A 26,364-nucleotide genomic window follows, 5' to 3' on the forward strand; every position below is an offset into this window, starting at 1 on the left:
ATACACAAAATAAAAAATTCAAAATGCTATTTTTCAGGGGCTGGAGAGATGGTTCGGTTTGTTAAGAGCAGTTTTTGCTCTTGCAGAAGACCCAGGAGCAGTTCTCAGCATTCATATGATGGCTCACAATCATGACTCTGTTCCAGGGGATCTTATAACTTTTTCTGGACTCTGTGGTGCATGTACATACATGTAGGCAAATCATGCATTGACACAGAATAAAAATAAATCTAAATATATAAATGATATCTCTAAGCAAGCCAACTATTCTGGAAGATAATTTCAAGAAACTGCTTCTATTTTTAAAGCACTGAACAAAAACATCTAAGACCTACTGTCAGTTTTAAGTAGAAAAAAAATCAATTTTATTTTGAGATTCTGCACTAACCAAAATTCCAGAGGAGAAAGCACATCCTTGGGAACAGGCAACTGTTTCATCGTCCACAAACAAAACACGTAAGTAAATTCTATCTTAGCTTAAAAGGGCATTGCAGATATAGAACTAACTTAGCAATTGATTGGCATATTTAAAAAGCTATTCGCAGAAACAGTAATTTTACAGACATGAAGACCAGGGCTTGTTGAGACAACAAGTCCAGTGAAAGGTATATAGAATCCTCTTTGAAGAAAATCTTTCACTGAGGCTGGAGACGTGGCTCTGCAGTAAAGAACACTGGTTATTCCGCCACAAGACCCTGACTTAATCCCCACAACCCACGGGGTGGCTCAAAACCCTCTGTAAATCTAATTCCAGAGGATCCAGTGACCTCTCTGGGCCTGCACACGCACCAAGCACACTCATGGTATGAAGGGATATGTTCAGACAAAACATCCATACAGATAAAATAAAGTATTTTTTGAGAGAAAGAAAATGACACACTGTAAAAATGCTTTTAACTATATCTGATCTTTGCTGTTGCGACTGGGCATTCTTTAACCTTTTTAATCAGCTCTTAAAATACTGGGGTATAGAATGAGGCTGTCTTTGTTGTACCTTATGGTACAAAGCTATCTATATCTAATGCACTTGACTGGGAACCACTTGGGTATGTGAATGTATGCATGTGGATGTGCATGTATGTCTGAGTTACATGCGTGTGCAGTCATGCATGCATGCGTACGTGTTTTAGAGACAAAGTCGATTGTCTCTCTCAGTTGTTCTCCACGTACTTTCTGAGGCATGGTCTTTCACTGAGCTCAATGATTTGGCTACAATCAACTTCATAGATCTACCTGCCTCTGTCACCCAAACACTGGCGTTACAGGGGGGCACTAGTATGTATCACTTTTTATCTTGGTGCTGGGGATCCAAACTTATGTCCTTGTGCTTTACCAACTGAGCCACTTCTGCAATCTCCAGGGTGGCCTTTAAACCATGATTCTACTGCCTTGACTTCATGCGTGCTAGACTTACAGCAATATACTACTGTACTTGCTACACTACTTTTCCCTTCTTTATCTCTTGTCTCCATAGTAACAGTTTTGTGTTTCCCCTTTGGACATATTTTCATTTCCTCAAAAAGTTGGACTTAAAGTTATCTTGACTTGGAGGTTGAGCTGTCCCCAAAAGATCCTCCTCTCAATGAATTTGTAGCATGTGAACGCCAGCTGTGCCAAGCACTGCTCCTTGGTGTCATTGTAGGAAGAGCTCACTGAGTTGAAATCAATACAGGAAATGTATAAATTCCAGTATCTTTCTTTTCCTTGGTTTTCCTGCTTCCACACTGAGCTTCAAGCTTGGAATCTCAAGAATCTGGTAAAGACACAAGAAGGTCATCTACCACAGTGTCCTAAACAGATGGCTGTTTGGAGCAGTTAATGAATGGTGAGGGTGCCCACGACCGGAGGCAAAGGACAAATGCTTAGAAGGGGATTTACTTGAGGCTCCTGCCCAAATTGTCTGTCATCAATCTCTATTGTCTCGTGACTCCAGCCAGGAATGGGGAATGTGTCTCCTTGTTGACACAAGACCATTGTAGAACAAAGAAAGTTGATGACATAAACATATCCTTTTCCCAGCACTTGACTTGTGTGTGATTTAACCTTTAACTCTTGCTTGTTGATATAGGTGAGATGTCAAATATTTTCTCCTGGGCTGTTGGCAACTGTTTAAAGTGTTTTCATCAACCCTTCACTAAGGCAAAACTAGGCTGGGGCTAACGGGGTCATTGTAATAGATCTGTTCCCCACCCTCCAGTCTCAGCGCACTCAGCCACTTCCTCCCAAGTAAAACAGGAAAGCAGTGACAAAGAACAGTCTGGCCGTCACTGTACATCTGCAATTACTCAGTCACTTCTGACTTTTGAAGGCAAGAATCTGTAGCAAGGGAGAGAGGACACTTGAGAGCATGTGATCAACATCGAGATAATCCTTTAAACTTCGACATAAGCAAGAAGGAACACACAGCCTCCAAAGTTGCATTCTGTTCCTGTTTGTTTTTTAACCCTTTTCTAATTCCTTAGACTTGGCCTTTTACTGTTTCCAGATCAAACCTCTGTCTTGGGAGAACAAAACAGGCAGGTTCTGTCCACTCTGCACTCAGGAAGTCCACCCCAATTGTTTCCAAGGCTGAACTAAACCCCACTTGTTTACCATCCGGACAAATATTTTAAGTGGATATACTTTTGTTTAATGTTTAAGTCTCAGGTATAAAGTTCTTTCTAGTTTCGTATTAGCAAGACAAAGGTCCTCCTTCTGCCAAAAGGAAAGTAGAGGAGGGGGTGGGTAATATTCTCAGGAGCACAAGTTTATTCAATTGCTTCACTGGGTGGGCATTCCTGTACCTTAGAAATTGAAGTTTCTGATAAAAGAACCGACTCTTAACCCACCAGCAAATAATAATACAAGGCAATTTATACCTAGAAAGAGCAACTTTGGTAAAGTAAGCATCTTTTTTTTTTCTAGTCTGGAGCTTGGACTTGTATCTGGGAAAGGAAATGTCTGTTTCGTTAAAGAAAACGGGTTATGCCAAATGCACAAAAATAACAGTAGGAGGAGATGGGGTGGGATAGGGTGGAGGAAGGTCACTGTGTGACTCAGAGGAGCTTGGCGTCTATAATTAATATTTTAAGCTCATTACTTCACATTCAAAACAGAATTATATGGCAGTCAGAGGGGGAAATACTAACACCCAACCAAGCAGGATTTCTAAAACCATGCACTTACATATAAATATTATTACATAGCTTTAAATATGTATATATAAACTATATGAATGTGTTTTAATTCTTTTGAATAATGGTTATCAAACTCAGGACACTTACAGGCCTATTTGTTTCTCTTTGTAGACATCCATACACACACACACACACACACACACACACACACACACACACACTTATACACACACATGCACATATACCAAGAGATGCACACACACATACAAACATAGTTAAAAGTAAGATGTGTCTTTTATGTGTTTCCTGGCTACAGATTTTTACATAAAATTCGCTCAGATGACTAATGAAACTTATTAAAATATTCTCTCTCTAACACACACCTGTGTACACACATACACACACACACACACACACAGAGAGAGAGAGAGAGAGAGAGAGAGAGAGAGAGAGAGACTGCATTGTTATTTCACCCAGAGGTGGAATATAGCTGTTGTTATACCTTAAGAGGCAGTGGTAGAAAACCATTTACTCTTAAAATTACAGTCTCTTGCTTTCTCAGACACCATCTTAGTATTCTCCTGTATTCTGCATTGCTCATTGGCCTAGTCATTGGAAACAGTTCTCGTTCAAGTCAGAAATGGCATTCAGTATTATAACTCAAAGGGACGCTCTGACAAAAGTCACCTGTAAAAAGCAGGAGCTGACAAACTGTGGTACACTTGCTAAACAGTAGCTCTGCTCACAGTAAGGCATGTTACATCCTGAAGTTATAATTTGGAAAATGTTAAAGCTTATGCCACTCAACCTGACGTGGCAATGGTTTTCCAGGAGCTGAGTGTTTTAGAAGAGTGTCTCTCAGAAACCATAAGTAGAGAAGAAGTGAGGATAGAAGGCTCTGTACAAGACCAGAGCCAGCTGGTTTAAAATGAGACAATTTGATAAAAAGCCAGTGAATGCTGATTTAATTCATGGGGGTTTTTTTGTTTTTTTTCATAATTAATGCTTAGAAAGATTAGTTTTGAAGTGAAGGTAGGGGAAAGAAAGATTAAAAAGAACCCATTCATGTTATGTGATAAAACTAATGTCGAAGGGCACTTCTGAGCACTGAGGGCAATTGTCTTAAGTTAGGGTTTTACAGCTGTGAACAGACACCATGACCAAGGCGACTCTTATAAAAACAACATATAGTGGGGGCTGGCTTACAGGTTCAGAAGTTCAGTCCATTATCATCAAGGTGGGAGCATGGCAGCATCTAGACAGGCATGATTCTCGCAGAGCTGAGAGTTCTACATCTTCATCTGAAGTCTGCAAGTGGAAGGCTAGATTTCAGGTATGGAGGATGAGGGTCTTAAATCAAACACCTACTCCAACAGGGCCACACCTTTTAAGAGCGCCACGCCTGGGTCGAGCATAAACAAACCATCACAGCAATGTATGAGTTTCCTAAAACCACAACAGCATCATATTTACACATACAATAGAGAACAAAGGAATTTGACATCAAAATGCCAAGTCATCTGATCAATACATGGGCTAGTGAGCTGCATGATTCCTGAAGAAAGAAACACAAATGGCTAATGAGTGCTTGAAAAAACATCCAGTACTTACAGCTTCCAGAGAGATACAGATTGAAAGTGCTTTGAGATTCCTTCATACCTGGTCAGATGCCCATCACTGAGAGAGAGAAAAAAGAGTGGCAGGTAGGGGTGAAGGATTTTTGAAAAAAGGAACCATCACTTTTGCTAGGAATAGAAACTGGAATTAACTTGAAAATCAGCATGGATTTTTCCAGGAAAGAAAAAAAGAAAACAACTAAATGTAGAGCTCTCAAGTGATCCAGGAAAACTACTCCTGGACACATATCACCTGCAGGAGACAGGATACTACAGAGGTCCGGGCACATCCATGTTTACTGCAGCACTGTTCACAAGGCATGAGAGCAGCTTAGAAATCCCCTTAGAGAAGAATAGGTAAAGAAAATGTGGTGTGTATACCTAATCCTACTGCAGGGAAACCGATGGAACTGAAGGTTATAAGGTTAATGATAAGAAGCCAAATTCAGAATGACAAACATTCTACCTATTCCTGCCTGTGCAGAACATACTTAAAAATGTGTGTGTGATAGGAAAATAGAAAGAGGACCACCACGAGAAGAGCGAAAGAAAGAAGAACCAAAAGCAAAAGGAAGAGGTGGACCCGATGGTGTGTGGCTATAATCCTTGCACTCCATAGGCCAAGGCAGGAGAATTGCTGCAAGTTCAAGCCCAACCAGAGAGCCATAGTGAGACCCTGTAACAAACAAAGAAAAATAAATAACAGCCACACCCCCTACCAGAAATAAAGAGTGAGCGTGCAGAAAGGACCATTGTTTATAGGAGGAAGGGGGTGTGCAGGAGTAGGCAGGGAAGATGGGAGGCAGAGGACGGAAAGGAGAGTCAAATATAAAAGTATAATAATACCGATGAACGGGGAAATATAAAAGTATAATAATTCAGATGAACGGGGAAAGTCACAGGGGAATCCATTGGTTTTTTGTATGTTAGCCAAAAAGGAAAAAGAGAGGAGACAATATGGAAGAGAAATAAAGGTAAGTAAACTTGTTAGGTTTTTGTCAACGTGACACAGGCCAGAGTCATCTGGGAAGGTTGGGCTTCAGCTGAGAAAATGCCTCCATCGGATTGGCCTTTAGGCAAGTCTATAAGGCATTTTCTTTTCTTTTCTTACTAATTATTTTATTTATTTACATTTCAAATGTTTTCCCCCTCCCAGTCCCCTCTCCATGAGCCCCTCCACCACATTCCCTTCCCCTTCACCTCTAAGAGGGTGCTCCCTCACCCACCCATCCACCCCCACCTCACCCCTCTAGCATCCCCCTTCACTGGGGCGTCAAACCTCCACAAGACCTCCCCTCCCGCTGACACTAGACAAGACAGTCCTCTGCTACATATGTAGTGGGGGCCACAGACCAGCCCATGTATGTTCTTTGGTTGGTGGCTTAGTCTTGGGAGCTCTGAGGGGTCCACTTAGATGATAGTGTTGTTTTCCCTATGGGGTTGCAATCCTCTTCAGCTCCTTCAGTCTTTCCCCTAACTCTTCCATAAGGGGTCCTCAGTTCAATGGTTGACTAGAACTGTTGCATCTGTCTCAGTCAGGTTCCCATTGCCAGGCTCCTGTCTGCAAGCACAGCATGACATGCCAACTTGGGTTGGTCTCTCGACCAAGCAGCATTTCTTCATGGTCTAAGCTTCAGTTCCTGTCTCCAGTCCTGAGCTGACTTGCCCAGTCATGGACCTGGAAGTTGTAAAATAAAAAATAAAATAAAATAAAAACCCTTTCCTCCCACGTTGCTTTTGATCATGGTGTTTATCACAGCCATAGAAAACAATCAATTCAGTGAGGAAATGAGGAAATGGCCTCATGGAGGAACCAGCATTGAGTAACACGAGCATCCAAAGCACAGAGAGAAATGAGCTGTTTGATCAGGAACAACCTGAGTCAGCGTCATTTCTGAGGGTCCTCTTGGCAGAGTTCTGTCAGACACTCCTGACCACTTACTCACTCTTCTCTGCCTTTCAGCCACTTGAAGGATCCCAGCGTTCTGTTTCACCACTTCACTTTGTTCTTCTTCTTCTGCGGTAACATATACCATTTATTTAAAACCCTTAAACGATGTTTTGCTATTGAAATCAATGCATATGTAAGTGCATATTATGGGCTAAACATCTATAAAATCTCAGTCATAAGTTAAACAAGGACGATGTTTTAGGATTGCTTACAATAGTAGCCATGGAGGGACTGAAGAGATAGCGCCATGGTTAATGATCACTGGCTGCTCTTCCAGAGGACCAAGGTTCAGTTCTTAGCAGCTGTAGCTCGCAATCACCCATAGTTTCAGCTCCAGGGTATCCTATGCCCTCTTCTGAGCTCCCCGGGTACCAGGCACACTCAAAATATCCTTATAGGTACATGCAAAACACTCATGCATAAGATAAAAATATTAAAAAACAGCATTTATGTTAAACAAGTGATGTAACTGTTACCACATGACACCCTTTCCCTGTCCATCACGTAAGACATTATGAAATAAAGAACATTCCAGAGCTAAGTCCAGAGGAAACATTTTGGTAAATAGGAGAGAAATCTGTAGCAGTTGCATCCCCTGTGTGCACAGCCTACCTGGCTCTTTGTGCATGCCTTAACTACTGTCTGCCAGTCTTTCCCATCTCTGTGTTCCTTCTTTCTGTACAATACTTGTGTACCATGTTAAATTTGCTATCAGCCATACTGACTTCTCCACTCTCCTTGATACAAATCATGTTGTCATGGAGCGCAATTCTTGAATCACTTGAGCGGGATACAACACTAATTTGGAAAAGATAAATCCCTCAGACAAAAGCATAGAGGAGTTGTTTTGTGACATATTACATCAAGCAAGAGAGCGCACCTGGGGTACAGAGGAGTTCAACTGTTTGGGTTCACAATCCTGAAACAAACAGTGATTGCCTTTTCCTTCTTTCCTTCCCCCACAATTCATTATTCTTTCTCATGTTTGAAAACTAGCATGTCTTTGAAGCATCTTTTTCTAATCCTAAATAAAGGATTACTTAAAGAAAACAGGCTTATTTCTAAGTTGCAGTAGGCTTAGGATACAACTTACTGGTAGAACATTTGCTTAGCATCTGTATGGCCGTGGGTTCAGTCTCCAACACCAGAGAAAAAGAAAAAGAGTTAACTATAGAACAGTAGTTCATAAAATGGTAGATAGATAGATAGATAGATAGATAGATAGATAGATAGATAGATAGAGATAGAGATACACACACACACACACACACACACACACACACACACACTCACACACACATGCCAGGCATGGTGGCACATGCATTTAGCCCAGCAACTTGGGAGGCAGAAGTAGACAAATCTCCGTGAGTTTGAAGCCAGTCTGGTCTACAAAGCAGGTTCTAGAACAGTCAAACCTAAAAAACAAAAACAAAAACAAAAAAACAAAAACCAAAAAAAAAAAAAAAACCAAAAACAAAAACAAAAAAGGGGGGGACAGCAGGGAGAAGAGGAGGAAGAAGAACATTGTTAGTGATAAATTCCTCTTCAATATTTAATGTGCAACATTGTGGTGGCATTATAACCATAGTTGTTAGGCACTGACAAATCCATTCTGGAAAATGATCAGCACTCTGTTGATAAAATAGTATAATAAATATTGGCAAATTATTTGAAAATCTCATACATCTGAGCCAATATTTCTCCCCTCGATACAGAGTATAAGTGTGAATCTATTAAACACTTCTAAATAAGGATATTATTATCCTTTACAGTGGCTTCTAAACAGCAAAATGTTGACAGCAGCTTATGCTGATGGGTGTAAATCTCCATGACTCCGTGTGCCTTAATACTGTGTAGAGACGAAAGTCAGGCTTTCAGGCATGTCACATTTGAGCATGGTGTAAGCTCATCAGCCAGCTCTCAATACAGTTGAGTATCTAAAGTTTAGAGCACAAATACAGAGCTCTCAGAGAGATGTAGTGTCAGGAAGTAGTGGCAGGAAAATGGAGAGTGACACACAGATCATCTCTACTTAACCCGTGAGTTAAAAGTCAACCTGAGATGTAGGCAATCATGCTTCAAAATCCAAACAACCAACCAACCAAACAAACAACCAAACAACCAAACAACCAAACAACCACCCAAACAAACAAACAAACAAACAACCAAACAACCAAACAAACAACCAAACAACCACCCAAACAAACAAACAACCACCCAAACAACCAAACAAACAACCAAACAACCAAACAAACAAACAAACAACCAAACAACCAAACAACCACCCAAACAACCAAACAACCACCCAAACAAACAAACAAACAAACAAACAAACAACCAAACAAACAAACAAACAAACAAACAACCAAACAACCAAACAACCACCCAAACAACCAAACAACCACCCAAACAAACAAACAAACAAACAACCAAACAACCAAACAACCAAACAAACAACCAAACAACCAAACAAACAACCAAACAAACAACCAAACAACCACCCAAACAAACAAACAAACAAACAACCAAACAAACAACCAAACAACCACCCAAACAACCAACCACCCAAACAAACAAACAAACAACCAAACAACCAAACAAACAACCAAACAACCAAACAAACAACCAAACAACCAAACAAACAACCAAACAACCACCCAAACAACCAAACAACCACCCAAACAAACAAACAACCAAACAACCAAACAAACAACCAAACAAACAACCAAACAACCAAACAAACAACCAAACAACCAAATAAACAACCAAACAACCAAACAACCAAACAAACAACCAAATAAACAACCAAACAAACAAACAAACAACCAAACAAACAAACAAACAAACAACCAAACAACCAAACAACTAAACAACCAAACAACCAAACAACCAACGAATAGCAACAACAACAATAACAACGACAACAACAACAAACACAGAAGTTGTGAAAAGCGGCTTTGGATGCTGTAATTTCCAGAAGATATAATCTTTGGAAAAAGCACAGAAGGGCTGTCAAATGCATTTCCTTCCTGAGCTCACTAGGCCACTCCCACTCACATGAATGTCTCTATTTCTATTATCATAAAGAAAATACTGAAAGGACATTTTAAAAACACATGTAAAATTCAGAAAGATGTAGGACATGAAATTATGTATAATAATTGATCATTTATAGATTCTATCAATAAATATATGGGATATATGAATGAAGCATAAATATAAAAAGAAGTTGCAATTGAGTATGTCAAAATAGTGGTTACATTTTAATAGTAGGGTTATAAATAATTTTTAAATTACTTTTATTCAGTTCTGTGTTCCAATAACATAAATTGATTTTATAAGGATGGGTTGTTAAAAAGTCTTGGGTAGCCCAAGCTGGCCCAGGACTCACCAGGCAGCTAAAGATGACCTCAAATACCTGATTCTTCTGACTCTATTTACCAAGTTATACACTTAGAGACAGCTACGTGCTTCAGGTGGGTATTTTTTAGGTGGGGGTATCTTTCTGTTATTGTTGTTGTCCATTTGTTTTACATGTTTAAATGTTTTACCTGTATTTATATATGTATGCTAAATGAGAGTAGTGCTTTCAAGGTGAGAAGAGGGCTTCATATCCTCTGGAACTGGAGTTACAGACAGTTGTGAGCTACCACATGGGTGATAGGGATTGAACCTAGATCCTCTGGAAGAGCAGCTAGTGTCCGTAAGTGTGAGCCATCTCTCCAGCCCGTTTGTCTTTTTGAGACACTCTCACTAGGTATCCTTGGCTGGCCTAGAATTCACTACGAAGAGCAGGCTGGCCTTACACACAGATATCCGCCTTCTTCTGCCTCCCAGGTGCTGGAGCTGTAGGTGTGAGTCACCACACCTAGTGTCAAAAGTTGCTTTTTAAAAAGAAAATCCAAGTATATTTTTTATCCATCTGTGCGATCCCATCACCCTTCCAACTTCCGTCAAGTCCTGTATCAGTGGGAATATTTACCCAATCACCTTCATTCTTAATGTCTCGATGTACACAGCTGACTTCTCACACTTCAGCTTGCTGTCTCCTCTAAGAGCTCTTCTCACTCTGAAGACACCTGACAATACTTCACAGGGTTCTGCATTAACCTGGTCAATGATTAGTGTTCCAGGTAGGGAAGGAAGGAGCTACAAAGAGAACCTTAGGAAAGGCTTCTAAAGCACGTGATTTTTGGAGAGTAATCTTTAGGAAAGATCTCTCCAGAGGAAGTTAATTAAGGTGGACAGAGAAGGAGAAAGAATCTTGGGAGAATGTGAACCTTTGGCTGATGTTCAGGAGCTTGGAGCTTCAAAGGTGTTTTACCTTCAAGATAGGTAGCCAAGCTTTTGCCAGCCCCAATCAGAGACCACCATAGGAACATGGAGAAAATGGTGGCCTTGAAGTCTCTCAGCAGGTGATCCCTCCCATCAGAAATTAGCAAACCTCCAAAAAGGACTCTAAAACATCCATAGAGCAGACAGATTCTCCAGCTCACAAAGGAGCTCAGGCAGAGTACCAGCAGCAGTGATGTCACCATAGTGATGGACAGGAAGAGGAAATGGAGGAGAAAAGAAAGAGAGAACGGTGATTGCAAATAAATCCATGCAGGTATTTAAATGACTCGGCCATCCTGGCTTGGAAGAGGTCCGTTCAGGCTAAGACAGCCTCAACATTCAGTTATGGTAAGCCATTGTAACTCAACTACAGTCACCTGAAGGCATTTAAAAATTCCAAAATGTTTAACATTGGAGCAGCGATGCCTGCTCAGATGTGCATTCAGCTGGTTCTGAATTCCCAAGAGAGTTTGAAGAACAGATATATTTAAAGTCTAACACTAATTCTTTCCCTATACAACTATGAACCTTAAAAGCAGCTGCTAGGCTTCCCCAGGGATGGCTTAGTTTTGGAATCATATAAAAGGATTCCTTGGTCCAGTGGTACAGATGACCCTCAGGGATATGAGGATCTGTAGACTATGCTATTGAAATCTTCCCCCTTCCTAGTTCTGATCTCTCCCTGTCATCAGCAAGTATAATTCCCAAATATCCCTCTTCACTCAGATCCTCTCTGCATGCTCACCTGGAGGCTGGGCTTAAATTGGCTGACTGGTAACAGCTTGATTTTATTTTTGCGGAATCATTTTAGATGCGGTTTGAAGACAACACCAAGTTTGTCACTTCGATGAAGAACCCGGCAACTTTTCATTATACTCTGATCATATTGTATTTTTAAACCTCTGCATGCATGCCTGGCACACGTGTGGTGGTCAGAAGACAACCTATGATGTCAGCCTTGTTTGAGACAGGATTTCTTGTGATCAGCTGCTATTCACAGTTGAGCGGGCCCCTAAATTTCCAGAGATTCCCCTTGCCTCCACCTACCATCTCACACAGTAGCCACCATGGGATTACAGACACATGTTCCCACATCTATCCTTCAGCAGGTTCTGAGATGTGGACTCAGATCCAGACACACACACACACACACACACACACACACACACACACACACAGAGAGAGAGAGAGACAGAGAGAGACAGAGAGAGACAGAGAGACAGAGGCAGAGACAGAGAGACAGAGACAGAGACAGAGAGATAGAGAGACAGAGACAGACAGAGACACAGAGAGATAGAGAGCCTTACTCACTGAGATATCCCCTCAGCTCCCAATCAGATTGTACAGATGCAGCAAAAGTCTTATTTTTCCCCCTAATACACCTACAGCATAAAAAGGAGAATCCCCAAACCAAATAGTAAACACTACTGAGATCCATTAACACAAAATAGACAGCAGTAGGAGGAGAACATGTTTTATAAGGTTTGTATGCTAGGAAAAAGTGAAAGTAGATGAGACATTTAAGACTCTTCTCTCCTTACTGAGCAACTTGTTTCCCAAAAAATTTGTGGCTCCAATGACAGTCATCAGGAAATTTGGTGATGTCATTTCCTTTGACTCGGCCGGTTACATAAATGCTGGATAATTGCCAACTAAAACAGTCCTCAGACAGATGGCCATGTGTGTAAATGCCAGAAAGAGAGAACAGCCATTTGCAGTGCTATTTTTTTTACCCCACACATGGTATAATGTTTATTTTATAGCCTCTCATATTGGACTTATGTGGACCATTCCTGTCATTTTTAGGGGAGGGAGGGTTCCCCAAGGAAGCAGTCATAAAATACAAAACACAAAGCACAAAGTCATGAAAACTAAAGTGATGAGCAGAAGTGAGCATCACTGGGTGAATTTAAACCATCAGAGTGGTCTGCAAAACGCAGTTCATACCATCGAACACTCTAGAAATGATGTGTCTGGAACTATCGGGAAATTTCAAGCACAGGAGATTTTATGGGTGGGTGGGCAAATGAAAGCATTCAGGGGTCCGAAAGAAGTTAGGAGTAGTGTGTTTACTGGGATTTTATAAGGGTTGCAAGAGTGCATACTTCATAGATTAACTTTTATCCCTTCAAAGCGCAAGCAAATTTGGCCACAGAGCATCTTCCCAGCAGTGCTGACCTGTACATCTCCTTGTTCCAAGTCCATATTGATGTAATCAAGAGAAGTTTACACTTTTGTAACTGTGAAGAATTTCAGTTATGCATAATAAAACACAGCACGGGGCTTCAGGCTTTTCAGCTTCAAACAAGAACTGGCTCTGGTTTGCAAGGACTGATAGTAGCATTTCCTTTCTCAGCTCTAAGGGAAATGTGTTCTCTTAGTCGTGGGTTCAGCCAACGCTATGGTGGTTCGAAGCAAAGTAAATAAAGCCTTTCAAAACTCCATCACTTAGCTTCCCTTGCTATTTCAATACTTCAATCAAATAAAAGCAGGTAAACTTTAAAATAGCTACCTTCTTACATCAGGTAACTTAGAGATAAGAAGAGGAAAAGAGAACCAGGATGCTTTGGTTGCTTTCTTCAACGTGAAAATATTTTCTCTTTGGCATTCAAAGAATTTAATTTCTCTTCCACCCATTAAATTTCCAAAGTATGTATCTACCCGTTATAACTTCCACCTAGATATAGAGCAGTAAAATGTCACTGATTTATTTGTTCATAAATCTTTTTTTTTCAATTCAAAGTTGAGTTTTATTATAAATATGAATTCAATTAACGACAGAGGAAAATTTGATATTGACACACAGTACTTTGACATCCAGTGTTTCTTTTTAAATGAAAATACTTCTGATATGAAAAATGAAAGATTTCCCAGTTTAGTGTGGAATATTAAGAGTGCCTATGGCAGCACAGTGGGTACTTGACATTTAAACCTTTCAGCAGTTGCACCTGTCAAAGATGATCTAAGCCTGGGAGTAAGTCGATTTTAAAGAATGTGGGAACATATATAAAAAAACTTGCTTTATTAGTCAATTTAGTATCAATTATGGTGTCAGTGTAGTAGCTAATGTTGAGCGCAAAGCAATGAAATTGACCGAAACTAATAGAAAACTTCAGAGCAGCTCCCGCAGTTTCCCATAAAGGAACCCTTTGACTGAATGGGCCTTAAAAGTTCATGTAATTGACTTAACATTAATTTCTCCCACTCTCTGGTTTTCAGTGGGTTCCACTGAGGGATTAAATGCAGAGAACTATGAATGGACAATAGGCCAGATAGAAAAAAGCTGGTCGTTTGAGCTCCATAGAGACAGCGCCGGGGCAAGCGAGAGCCGGACGGGCACTGGGCGACTCTGTGCCTCGCGGAGGAAAATCAACTAAACATGGGCAAGAAGTGCTCAGAGAGGTGGAAGACCATGTCTGTTAAAGAAAAGGGGAAATTTGAAGACATGGCAAAGGCTGACAAGACTCGTTATGAAAGAGAAATGAAAACCTACATCCCCCCCCAAAGGGGAGACCAAAAAGAAGTTCAAGGACCCCAATGCCCCCAAGAGGCCTCCTTCGGCCTTCTTCTTGTTCTGTTCTGAGTACCGCCCAAAAATCAAAGGCGAGCATCCTGGCTTATCCATTGGTGATGTTGCGAAGAAACTAGGAGAGATGTGGAACAGCACTGCCGTGGACGACAAGCAGCCCTATGAGAAGAAGGCCGCCAAGCTGAAGGAGAAGTATGAGAAGGATATTGCTGCCTCAGAGCTAAAGGAAAACCTGATGCAGCGAAAAAGGGGGTGGTCAAGGCTGAGAAGAGCAAGAAAAAGAAGGAAGAGGAAGACGACGAGGAGGATGAAGAGGATGAGGAAGAGGAGGAAGAGGAGGAAGAGGAAGATGAAGAAGAAGATGATGATGAATAAGTTGGTTCTAGCGCAGTTTTTTTCTTGTCTATAAAGCATTTAACCCCCCTGTACACAACTCACTCCTTTTAAAGAAAAAAATTGAAATGTAAGGCTGTGTAAGATTTGTTTTTAAACTGTACAGTGTCTTTTTTTGTATAGTTAACACACTACCGAATGTGTCTTTAGCTAGCCCTGTCCTGGTGGTATTTTCTTTTTTTTTTTTTTTTTTTTTATTAACTTGAGTATTTCTTATATACATTTCAAGTGTTATTCCCTTTCCCTGTTTCCGGGCAAAATCCCCCTCCCCCCTCCCCTTCCTTATGGGTGTTCCCCTCCCAACCCTCCCCCCATGTTCATAAATCTTAATTAATTATGGTCTGAAGACAAAGGTGGAAGTCACTGATAGAGAAACACCAGCTGCAGGGTCCTTTACATTTTCTATACTCCATTTTTATCTTCCTTCTTTGTTCTTTTTAATGTTTCTTCCTAGGTATGTGCTAGCCCCCCCCCCCCAAATTGTTTAGAAGTCTGCCATTTCCCATGAGTCTTCCAAACCCTTGGGTCAGGGCAGGATGGTGTCAGAGACCCTGTCACCTTTAGGTAAGATTGTGTCCTCAAAGGTTCTGTGCTTATTTTGGATGCTGCTCTGCTGCCAGAGCTCCACCAAGCACTGTAATAAGTTCCATATGCCCATTTTTTTTGAAGAACACATTTTCAAAGCAGCAAATGTTTTGACGGATTGGCTCTTGGAGAGCCTAAATACTGTTATACACATCGTTTAGCATTTCACAAGGCCCCTACTGTTAAAGTCTGGGAATGAGGCCAGGGTAACCTACCTACAGTGCTCTAAGTAATGTGAAAATATTGAGAATTCTCAACCATCCTGCTTCCCTGAGAGGTATTTGGAATGTGAAGATTTGCAGCCATGGACCTGTGTGACTGTGTGGGTGTGTGCATTTTAAAAAAAAATAATAAAGTATTGGGCCTTTAGAAGAAATAAATTAACCAAAAGTCTCAATGATGAACTTTCTAGATGTTTGAACTTTTAAAGTTTTCATCTGGAGTAGTTGGTGTAATCTCACCTTAAGTGCGTGCGTGCGTGCGTGTGTGTGTGTCTGTGTCTGTGTGTGTGTGTATGTATAGGGGGTGGGTGGGTGAAGTAATGAGAAATACCACAGAAGTCAGACAATAACTTTTAATATTGCTGTTTGTAGATTAACAGTTTCATTATTTCCCTAATATTATCTCTGTACATCTTTTTTTATGAATTATTTCCTTCCTGCTTTCTTTTTGCTGATCTTATCATTGCTGCTGCTGCTGTTTGGTCTCGGTTTTGGAGGTAGCCCTTGCACTTGTGGTCCTCCTGCTTCAGCCTCTTGAATGCCTGGATAGCCCATGTGTTGAATACATATTACTTAATAGCAGATTCTACAGATTTGTTTAAACATGGAGCTCAGCTGGACTAACTCCCTGACTCTTCCCTAGGTCCTAATTTAGATGATCTGGAATTAGAACCTGAATTTTCTATTTTTAACATATATTTTTTTAATCGTCACATGATTGATACTTTCAAAGAAATAACATATTCTTGACCAGTCTGTATAACCATATAAAATTAACGAAGAGTCATTCATTTGGGTGCTTGTATTTTTTTCCTATGGTTTGTAATTGGTTTATGACCAACTGATATTTGAAAGGAATGTAGTTGACTTCTTTTTAAACAAGCATTTTTATTAATACTTTAGGATTTTGTACAACGTACTTTGATTTAACTCATGCCCCTCTCGACTCTTCCCCGTATCTCAAATCTCCACCTTCCTCTTCTACCCACCCAATGAGTTTTCTTCCTTATCCCATCCCCCAGTTGAGTCAAGTTTCTGTTGTATAACTACTCTTGGAACTGAGTGAAATTTCTAGTTTTAAGAATTGTCTTGAACGGTTTTCAGTACCCAGTATGAAAATGAGGGAATTTTAGGAAACAAATCACAACCTGAACCTTAACTGAAGTGTATTTGTGTAGGGCTGCCACTTCGGTGCCCATTTGCCTTTTATTTTTTTTTTTATTAACTTGAGTATTTCTTATATACATTTCGAGTGTTATTCCCTTTCCCGGTTTCCGGGCAAACATCCCTCTCCCCCCTCCCCTTCCTTATGGGTGTTCCCCTCCCAACCCTCCCCCCATTGCCACCCTCCCCCCATAGACTAGTTCACAGGGGGTTCAGTCTTAGCAGGACCCAGGGCTTCCCCTTCCACTGGTGCTCTTACTAGGATATTCATTGCTACCTATGGGGTCAGAGTCCAGGGTCAGTCCATGTATAGTCTTTAGGTAGTGGCTTAGTCCCTGGAAGCTCTGGTTGCTTGGCATTGTTGTACTTTTGGGGTCTCGAGCCCCTTCAAGCTCTTCCAGTTCTTTCTCTGATTCCTTCAATAGGGGACCTATTATCAGTTCAGTGGTTTGCTGCTGGCATTCGCCTCTATATTTGCTGTATTCTGGCTGTGTCTCTCAGGAGCGATCTACATCCGGCTCCTGTCGGTCTGCACTTCTTTGCTTCATCCATCTTGTCTAATTGGGTGGCTGTATATGTATGGGCCACATGTGGGGCAGGCTCTGAATGGGTGTTCCTTCAGTCTCTGTTTTAATCTTTGCCTCTCCCTTCCCTGCCAAGGGTATTCTTTTTCCTCATTTAAAGAAGGAGTGAAGCATTCACATTTTGATCATCCGTCTTGAGTTTCGTTTGTTCTAGGGATCTAGGGTAATTCAAGCATTTGGGCTAATAGCCACTTATCAATGAGTGCATACCATGTATGTCTTTCTGTGATTGGGTTAGCTCACTCAGGATGATATTTTCCAGTTCCAACCATTTGCCTACGAATTTCATAAACTCGTTGTTTTTGATAGCTGAGTAATATTCCATTGTGTAGATGTACCACATTTTCTGTATCCATTCCTCTGTTGAAGGGCATCTGGGTGCTTTCCATTTTCTGGCTATTATAAATAAGGCTGCGATGAACATAGTGGAGCACGTGTCTCTTTTATATGTTGAGGCATCTTTTGGGTATATGCCCAAGAGAGGTATAGCTGGATCCTCAGGCAGTTCAATGTCCAATTTTCTGAGGAACCTCCAGACTGATTTCCAGAATGGTTTTACCAGTCTGCAATCCCACCAACAATGGAGGAGTGTTCCTCTTTCTCCACATCCTCGCCAGCATCTGCTGTCACCTGAGTTTTTGATCTTAGCCAATCGCACTGGTGTGAGGTGAAATCTCAGGGTTGTTTTGATTTGCATTTCCCTTATGACTAAAGATGTTGAACATTTCTTTAGGTGTTTCTCAGCCATTCGGCATTCCTCAGCTGTGAATTCTTTGTTTAGCTCTGAACCCCATTTTTTAATAGGGTTATTTGTTTCCCTGCGGTCTAACTTCTTGAGTTCTTTGTATATTTTGGATATAAAGCCTCTATCTGTTGTAGGATTGGTAAAGATCTTTTCCCAATCTGTTGGTTGCCGTTTTGTCCTAACCACAGTGTCCTTTGCCTTACAGAAGCTTTGCAGTTTTATGAGATCCCATTTGTCGATTCTTGATCTTAGAGCATAAGCCATTGGTGTTTTGTTCAGGAAATTTTTTCCAGTGCCCATGTGTTCCAGATGCTTCCCTAGTTTTTCTTCTATTAGTTTGAGTGTGTCTGGTTTGATGTGGAGGTCCTTGATCCACTTGGACTTAAGCTTTGTACAGGGTGATAAGCATGGATCGATCTGCATTCTTCTACATGTTGCCCTCCAGTTGAACCAGCACCATTTGCTGAAAATGCTATCTTTTTTCCATTGGATGGTTTTGGCTCCTTTGTCAAAAATCAAGTGACCATAGGTGTGTGGGTTCATTTCTGGGTCTTCAATTCTATTCCATTGGTCTATCTGTCTGTCTCTGTACCAATACCCTGCAGTTTTTATCACTATTGCTCTGTAATACTGCTTGAGTTCAGGGATAGTGATTCCCCCTCAAGTCCTTTTATTGTTGAGGATAGCTTTAGCTATCCTGGGTTTTTTGTTATTCCAGATGAATTTGCAAATTGTTCTGTCTAACTCTTTGAAGAATTGGATTGGTATTTTGATGGGGATTGCATTGAATCTGTAGATTGCTTTTGGTAAAATGGCCATTTTTACTATATTAATCCTGCCAATCCATGAGCATGGGAGATCTTTCCATCTTCTGAGGTCTTCTTCAATTTCTTTCCTCAGTGTCTTGAAGTTCTTATTGTACAGATCTTTTACTTGCTTGGTTAAAGTCACACCGAGGTACTTTATATTATTTGGGTCTATTATGAAGGGTGTCGTTTCCCTAATTTCTTTCTCGGCTTGTTTCTCTTTTGTATAGAGGAAGGCAACTGATTTATTTGAGTTAATTTTATACCCAGCCACTTTGCTGAAGTTGTTTATCAGCTTTAGTAGTTCTCTGGTGGAACTTTTGGGATCACTTAAATATACTATCATGTCATCTGCAAATAGTGATATTTTGACCTCTTCTTTTCCGATCTGTATCCCTTTGATCTCCTTTTGTTGTCTGATTGCTCTGGCTAGAACTTCAAGAACTATATTGAATAAGTAGGGAGAGAGTGGGCAGCCTTGTCTAGTCCCTGATTTTAGTGGGATTGCTTCAAGTTTCTCTCCATTTAGTTTAATGTTAGCAACTGGTTTGCTGTATATGGCTTTTACTATGTTTAGGTATGGGCCTTGAATTCCTATTCTTTCCAGGACTTTTATCATGAAGGAGTGTTGAATTTTGTCAAATGCTTTCTCAGCATCTAATGAAATGATCATGTGGTTCTGTTCTTTCAGTTTGTTTATATAATGGATCACGTTGATGGTTTTCCTTATATTAAACCATCCCTGCATGCCTGGGATGAAGCCTACTTGATCATGGTGGATGATTGTTTTGATGTGCTCTTGAATTCGGTTTGCCAGAATTTTATTGAGTATTTTTGCGTCGATATTCATAAGGGAAATTGGTCTGAAGTTCTCTTTCTTTGTTGTGTCTTTGTGTGGTTTAGGTATAAGAGTAATTGTGGCTTCGTAGAAGGAATTCGGTAGGGCTCCATCTGTTTCAATTTTGTGGAATAGTTTGGATAATATTGGTATGAGGTCTTCTATGAAGGTTTGATAGAATTCTGCACTAAACCCGTCTGGACCTGGGCTCTTTTTGGTTGGGAGACCTTTAATGACTGCTTCTATTTCCTTAGGAGTTATGGGGTTGTTTAACTGGTTTATCTGTTCCTGATTTAACTTCGATACCTGGTATCTGTCTAGGAAATTGTCCATTTCCTGAAGATTTTCAAATTTTGTTGAATATAGGTTTTTATAGTAAGATCTGATGATTTTTTGAATTTCCTCCGGATCTGTAGTTATGTCTCCCTTTTCATTTCTGATTTTGTTAATTTGGACACACTCTCTGTGTCCTCTCGTTAGTCTGGCTAAGGGTTTATCTATCTTCTTGATTTTCTCAAAGAACCAACTTTTTGTTCTGTTGATTCTTTCTATGGTCCTTTTTGTTTCTACTTGGTTGATTTCAGCTCTGAGTTTGATTATTTCCTGCCTTCTACTCCTCCTGGGTGTATTTGCTTCTTTTTGTTCTAGAGCTTTTAGGTGTGCTGTCAAGCTGCTGACATATGCTCTTTCCTGTTTCTTTCTGCAGGCACTCAGCGCTATGAGTTTTCCTCTTACCACAGCTTTCATTGTGTCCCATAAGTTTGGGTATGTTGTATCTTCATTTTCATTAAATTCTAAAAAGTTTTTAATTTCTTTCTTTATTTCTTCCTTGACCAGGTTATCATTGAGTAGAGCATTGTTCAATTTCCACGTATATGTGGGCATTCTTCCCTTATTGTTATTGAAGACCAGTTTTAGGCCGTGGTGGTCCGATAGCATGCATGGGATTATTTCTATCTTTCTGTACCTGTTGAGGCCCGTTTTTTGACCAATTATATGGTCAATTTTGGAGAAAGTACCATGAGGAGCTGAGAAGAAGGTATATCCTTTTGCTTTAGGATAGAATGTTCTATAAATATCCGTTAAGTCCATTTGGCTCATGACTTCTCTTAGTCTGTCTACATCACTGTTTAATTTCTGTTTCCATGATCTGTCCATTGATGAGAGTGGGGTGTTGAAGTCTCCCACTATTATTGTGTGAGGTGCAATGTGTGTTTTGAGCTTTAGTAAGGTTTCATTTACGTATGTAGGTGCCCTTGTATTTGGGGCATAGATATTTAGGATTGAGAGTTCATCTTGGTTGATTTTTCCTTTGATGAATATGAAGTGTCCTTCCTTATCTTTTTTGATGACTTTTAGTTGGAAATTGATTTTATTTGATATTAGAATGGCTACTCCAGCTTGCTTCTTCTGACCATTTGCTTGGAAAGTTGTTTTCCAGCCTTTCACTCTGAGGTAGTGTCTGTCTTTGTCTCTGAGGTGTGTTTCCTGTAGGCAGCAGAATGCAGGGTCCTCATTGCGTATCCAGTTTGTTAATCTATGTCTTTTTATTGGGGAGTTGAGGCCATTGATATTGAGAGATATTAAGGAATAGTGATTATTGCTTCCCGTTATATTCATATTTGGATGTGAGGTTATGTTTGTGTGCTTTCATTCTCTTTGTTTTGTTGCCAAGACGATTAGTTTCTTGCTTCTTCTAGGGTATAGCTTGCCTCCTTATGTTGGGCTTTACCATTTATTATCCTTTGTAGTGCTGGATTTGTAGAAAGATATTGTGTAAATTTGGTTTTGTCATGGAATATCTTGGTTTCTCCATCAATGTTAATTGAGAGTTTTGCTGGATACAGTAACCTGGGCTGGCATTTGTGTTCTCTTAGGGTCTGTATGACATCAGTCCAGGATCTTCTGGCCTTCATAGTTTCTGGCGAGAAGTCTGGTGTGATTCTGATAGGTCTCCCTTTATATGTTACTTGACCTTTTTCCCTTACTGCTTTTAATATTCTTTCTTTATTTTGTGCGTTTGGTGTTTTGACAATTATGTGACGGGAGGTGTTTCTTTTCTGGTCCAATCTATTTGGAGTTCTGTAGGCTTCTTGTATGTCTATGGGTATCTCTTTTTTTAGGTTAGGGAAGTTTTCTTCTATGATTTTGTTGAAGATATTTACTGGTCCTTTGAGCTGGGAGTCTTCACTCTCTTCTATACCTATTATCCTTAGGTTTGATCTTCTCATTGAGTCCTGGATTTCCTGTATGTTTTGGACCAGTAGCTTTTTCCGCTTTACGTTATCTTTGACAGTTGAGTCAATGATTTCTATGGAATCTTCTGCTCCTGAGATTCTCTCTTCCATCTCTTGTATTCTGTTGGTGAAGTTTGTATCTACAGCTCCTTGTCTCTTCTTTTGGTTTTCTATATCCAGGGTTGTTTCCATGTGTTCTTTCTTGATTGCTTCTATTTCCATTTTTAATTCCTTCAAATGTTTGATTGTGTTTTCCTGGAATTCTTTCAGGGATTTTTGTGATTCCTCTCTGTAGGCTTTTACTTGTTTATTAATGTTTTCCTGTGCTTCCCTAAGTGTGTTCATGTCTTTCTTGAAGTCCTCCAGCATCATGATCAAATATGATTTTGAAACTAGATCTTGCTTTTCTGGTGTGTTTGGATATTCCATGTTTGTTTTGGTGGGAGAATTGGGCTCCGATGATGGCATGTAGTCTTGGTTTCTGTTGCTTGGGTTCCTGTGCTTGCCTCTCGCCATCAGATTATCTCTAGTGTTACTTTGTTCTGCTATTTCTGACAGTGGCTAGACTGTCCTATAAGCCTGTGTGTCAGGAGTGCTGTAGACCTGTTTTCCTCTCTTTCAGTCAGTTATGGGGACAGAGTGTTCTGCTTTCGGGCGTCTAGTTTTTCCTCTCTACAGGTCTTCAGCTGTTCCTGTGGGCCTGTGTCTTGAGTTCACCAGGCAGCTTTCTTGCAGCAGAAAATTTGGTCTTACCTGTGGTCCCGAGGCTCAGGTTTGCTCGTGGGGTGCTGCCCAGGGGCTCTCTGCAGCGGCAGCAACCAGGAAGACCTGTGCCGCCCCTTCCGGGAGCTTCAGTGCACCAGGGTTCCAGATGGTCTTTGGCTTTTTCCTCTGGTGTCCGAGATGTGTGTGCAGGGAGCAGTCTCTTCTGGTTTCCCAGGCTTGTCTGCCTCTCTGAAGGTTTAGCTCTCCCTCCCACGGGATTTGGGTGCAGAGAACTGTTTATCCGGTCTGTTTCTTTCAGGTTCCGGCGGTGTCTCAGGCAGGGGTCCTGCCGCTCCTGGGCCCTCCCCCACGGGAGCCCAGAGGCCTTATACAGTTTCCTCTTGGGCCAGGGATGTGGGCAGGGGTGAGCAGTGTTGGTGGTCTCTTCCGCTCTGCAGCCTCAGGAGTGCCCACCTGACCAGGCGGTTGGGTCTCTCTCTCACCGGGTCTGGGAGCAGAGAGCTGCTGCGGGCCGGGATCCGCGGGTGTGGGACTTCCGGTAAACACAGAACGTGCCCGGTCCTAGAGAAATTCTGCTTCCGTGTGTCCCAAGCTCACCAGGCAGCTTTCTTGCAGCAGAAAATTTGGTCTTACCTGTGGTCCCGAGGCTCAGGTTCGCTCGTGGGGTGCTGCCCAGGGGCTCTCTGCAGCGGCAGCAACCAGGAAGACCTGTGCCGCCCCCCATTTGCCTTTTAAATGATTCCTTCTCAAATGTTTTTTATGCAGTCCATCCTTCTGCTAAAATCTTACATATGCTTTTGCATCTGACATTCATGTTACCTATTTAAAGAAAATACGATACATAGTAATCAGTTCAAAGTGGTATAGCTATTATTATTATTACTATTATTTATCATTATTATTATTATATATTCCCATCGTAACATGCTTCCTCACAAATGTAGGTTATGAGAAAGGAGGTGTAAATAAGTTAAAGATATAACATTAAGAATGATTCAATGATTGCTGAATCAAGAGTGGTCCAATGGTCCAATGAATTCTTGCAATAACAAAAATTCAGTAAGCATATATTACTTGGTATATTTAGTATGGAAAACATAAGGAGAAAGTATAGCAAGGAGTTCTTATATATATAGTAAGTTCTTATATTAAAACCAATTATACAATTTAAAATGTTGAGATCCTTAACTAAACTGCCAGAAATTTATTTTTCAACATCTACTAGAAGAACTGAACTCCATAGAGTCTTGTGTAGTAGGTAGCTATGAAAATACTAGGCTTTCAATTATTATTAATATGGTTATTGAAATGCTAATCAATAATTGTCTATTAGCCAGGTATGTGCACCATAACCCAAATTCCTCAATCTCTAGAGCAACTAATAAAATAAATAGAAGATAAATAGTTAATAAATATATATCTCTAATATTACTTATAACAGTCTGATGAAAAAATAAAGATGATGATTTATAATAACATTATCAAAGGCAAACAGAATAAGGCTATTCATGGGAATGATGATTTCCAGAGACTGAATAAAGGACAAGAAGCTTGTGCTTGTTGCTATTTTGTGAACTGAACAAAAGTTAGAGTCACTTGCAAGGCAGAAACCCCAGTTAGAGAATTACGTCCATCAGACTAGCCTGTAAGCATATCTGTGGGGTCCTTTCTTGGTTGATGATTGATGTAGAAGGGCCCTGCCCTCTTTGGTATGTGTCACTGCTAAGCAGGTAGTTATGGGTAGTGTAGGACAGCAAGCCCAGTGAACCATGGGAAGGCAACCAGTAGAGGGTGTTACTTCGTGCTATCTGCCTGGGTTCCTGACTCCAGGCTCCTGCCTTGAGTTCCCTGTCCTGAATCCCCTCAGTCGTCAGTTGTAACCTGGGATTTATAAGATGAAATCAACCCATCCCTCCCCAAGTTGTTTTAGTTCAATGTTTAGTCAAAGCAACAGAAACGAATCTAGGACAAAACTGTGGTCTACATACAATTCTCAGGAAGCACTTGGAACAGAAGTGGGCATGTTGTGTTGTGTCCAAAAATAGAGAGGAGACCTGTGTGTGTGGCCAGCAAGGTGGGAGGAGATACAGCAAGAGTTAGACAACCATGATGCATGATTTTTGTTATTTCCTTTTAAACTGATGGTCAACATATTCAATATATTTGCATTCTAAGAGACTAAAAGGAAATTATTTTCTTTTGACGGTGGGAGCCAGCAAAGTACTTTTAAGTTGTATTTTCCTTGGTTTGGTTTAGATTTTTGAGCCGGTGTCCAAGGTGGAAATTCTTTGTGGTTGGCATCTTTTCTGACTTGTAGGAGGCCTTGCCCTATGCTGTTACCCGGTTTGAAAATCACAGCTTGAATCTAACATTTCATTTCTTAACTAGGGAAAATACAGATGTGTTCTTTTAAACCTAAAACTGTGAGTATGCCCAATAGCTCATCAGAGGAGAAATCATAAAACGCTTCCTTAGTTAGAATTTCATGCTCAACTTCCCCCATATTTCCCAGCTAATTATGCCAAGCTGTGGATGGTTGTTCGGCTTTCTAGTGGATTCCAAGATTTTCCCAGTTGAGTACAAGAACAATGCCATCTACTAAGAGGAGGGTAGCTCCTCACAGAATGAACACTGCCATGCATATTCTCCTGAATAATATCTACACAGTGCACAGAAGGGAAAACACACAGCATTTTAATAAAAAGTCGGGGCTTCCACAGAGTAATAAGTTTCAGAATTGGATGGTACCATGGAAGCTCACTAGCTTTCACCACCATTATAGACATGAAGAAAATTACATGCAAATAAGCAAGCTATCCCAATACAATCACTTAGGTTAAAATGTAAGGGTTCTAATGAAAATCTGGCTTGTCTAATTCCTTAGATTTCCTTTTTATATGTGCAAATACACAGACAGTTATGTTTGCTGCTCAAGAAAGAAATTGGGTTCTGTTCTTTTAAGTTTTTACTGTTAATGATTGTGCGTGTGTATAAAGATAGAAAGAGAGGGAGAGGAGAGGGAGGGAGAAAGGGGGAAAGGAGGGAGCAAAAGAGAGAGGGAGGGAGGGAGAACAACTTAATAACGTGAAGGTGGTACGTGCTGGAGAACAACTTTGGATAATAGGTTCTCTTCCACATGGGATATGAGACTCAAAGTCATATCCTGAGGTTGTCAGGATTGTATGCCAGATGCTTTTACCACTGGGCCATCTTGCTGACCAAGGGTTCTTGTTGAGAAAAAAAAATAAGGATATTCATTTTTCAATAATTATTTCATAAGTACATTTTACTGGGCATCTCTGTAGGGACTAATGATTTCTCTTATTTCAAAGTTTAACAGCTAGAGTGTTGTCTGCAACCCAGTAGTTCATCTTAATGAAAACTTACAAGGACACATGTGAGGGAAGAACCCTGCTCTTGGCCTGGTAACTACCTCCTTAGACTCATTGATTCTTGAAATTATGATAAGATAGATGTGTTACTCACATATTAGCAACCCCTATGTGATTAAAACCAAA

General features: G+C 40.6%; 1 pseudogene; it reads left to right on the top strand.

The window, feature by feature from the left end:
• The first annotated feature begins 14,382 nt into the window (after window positions 1-14,382).
• Hmgb1-ps16 (high-mobility group box 1, pseudogene 16) lies at window positions 14,383-15,038 on the top strand (annotated as a pseudogene).
• The last annotated feature ends 11,326 nt before the right edge of the window (window positions 15,039-26,364 follow it).

The sequence above is a fragment of the Rattus norvegicus genome, chromosome 2 (assembly GCF_036323735.1).
Source record: "Rattus norvegicus strain BN/NHsdMcwi chromosome 2, GRCr8, whole genome shotgun sequence".
Classification (NCBI taxonomy): Eukaryota; Metazoa; Chordata; class Mammalia; order Rodentia; family Muridae; genus Rattus; species Rattus norvegicus.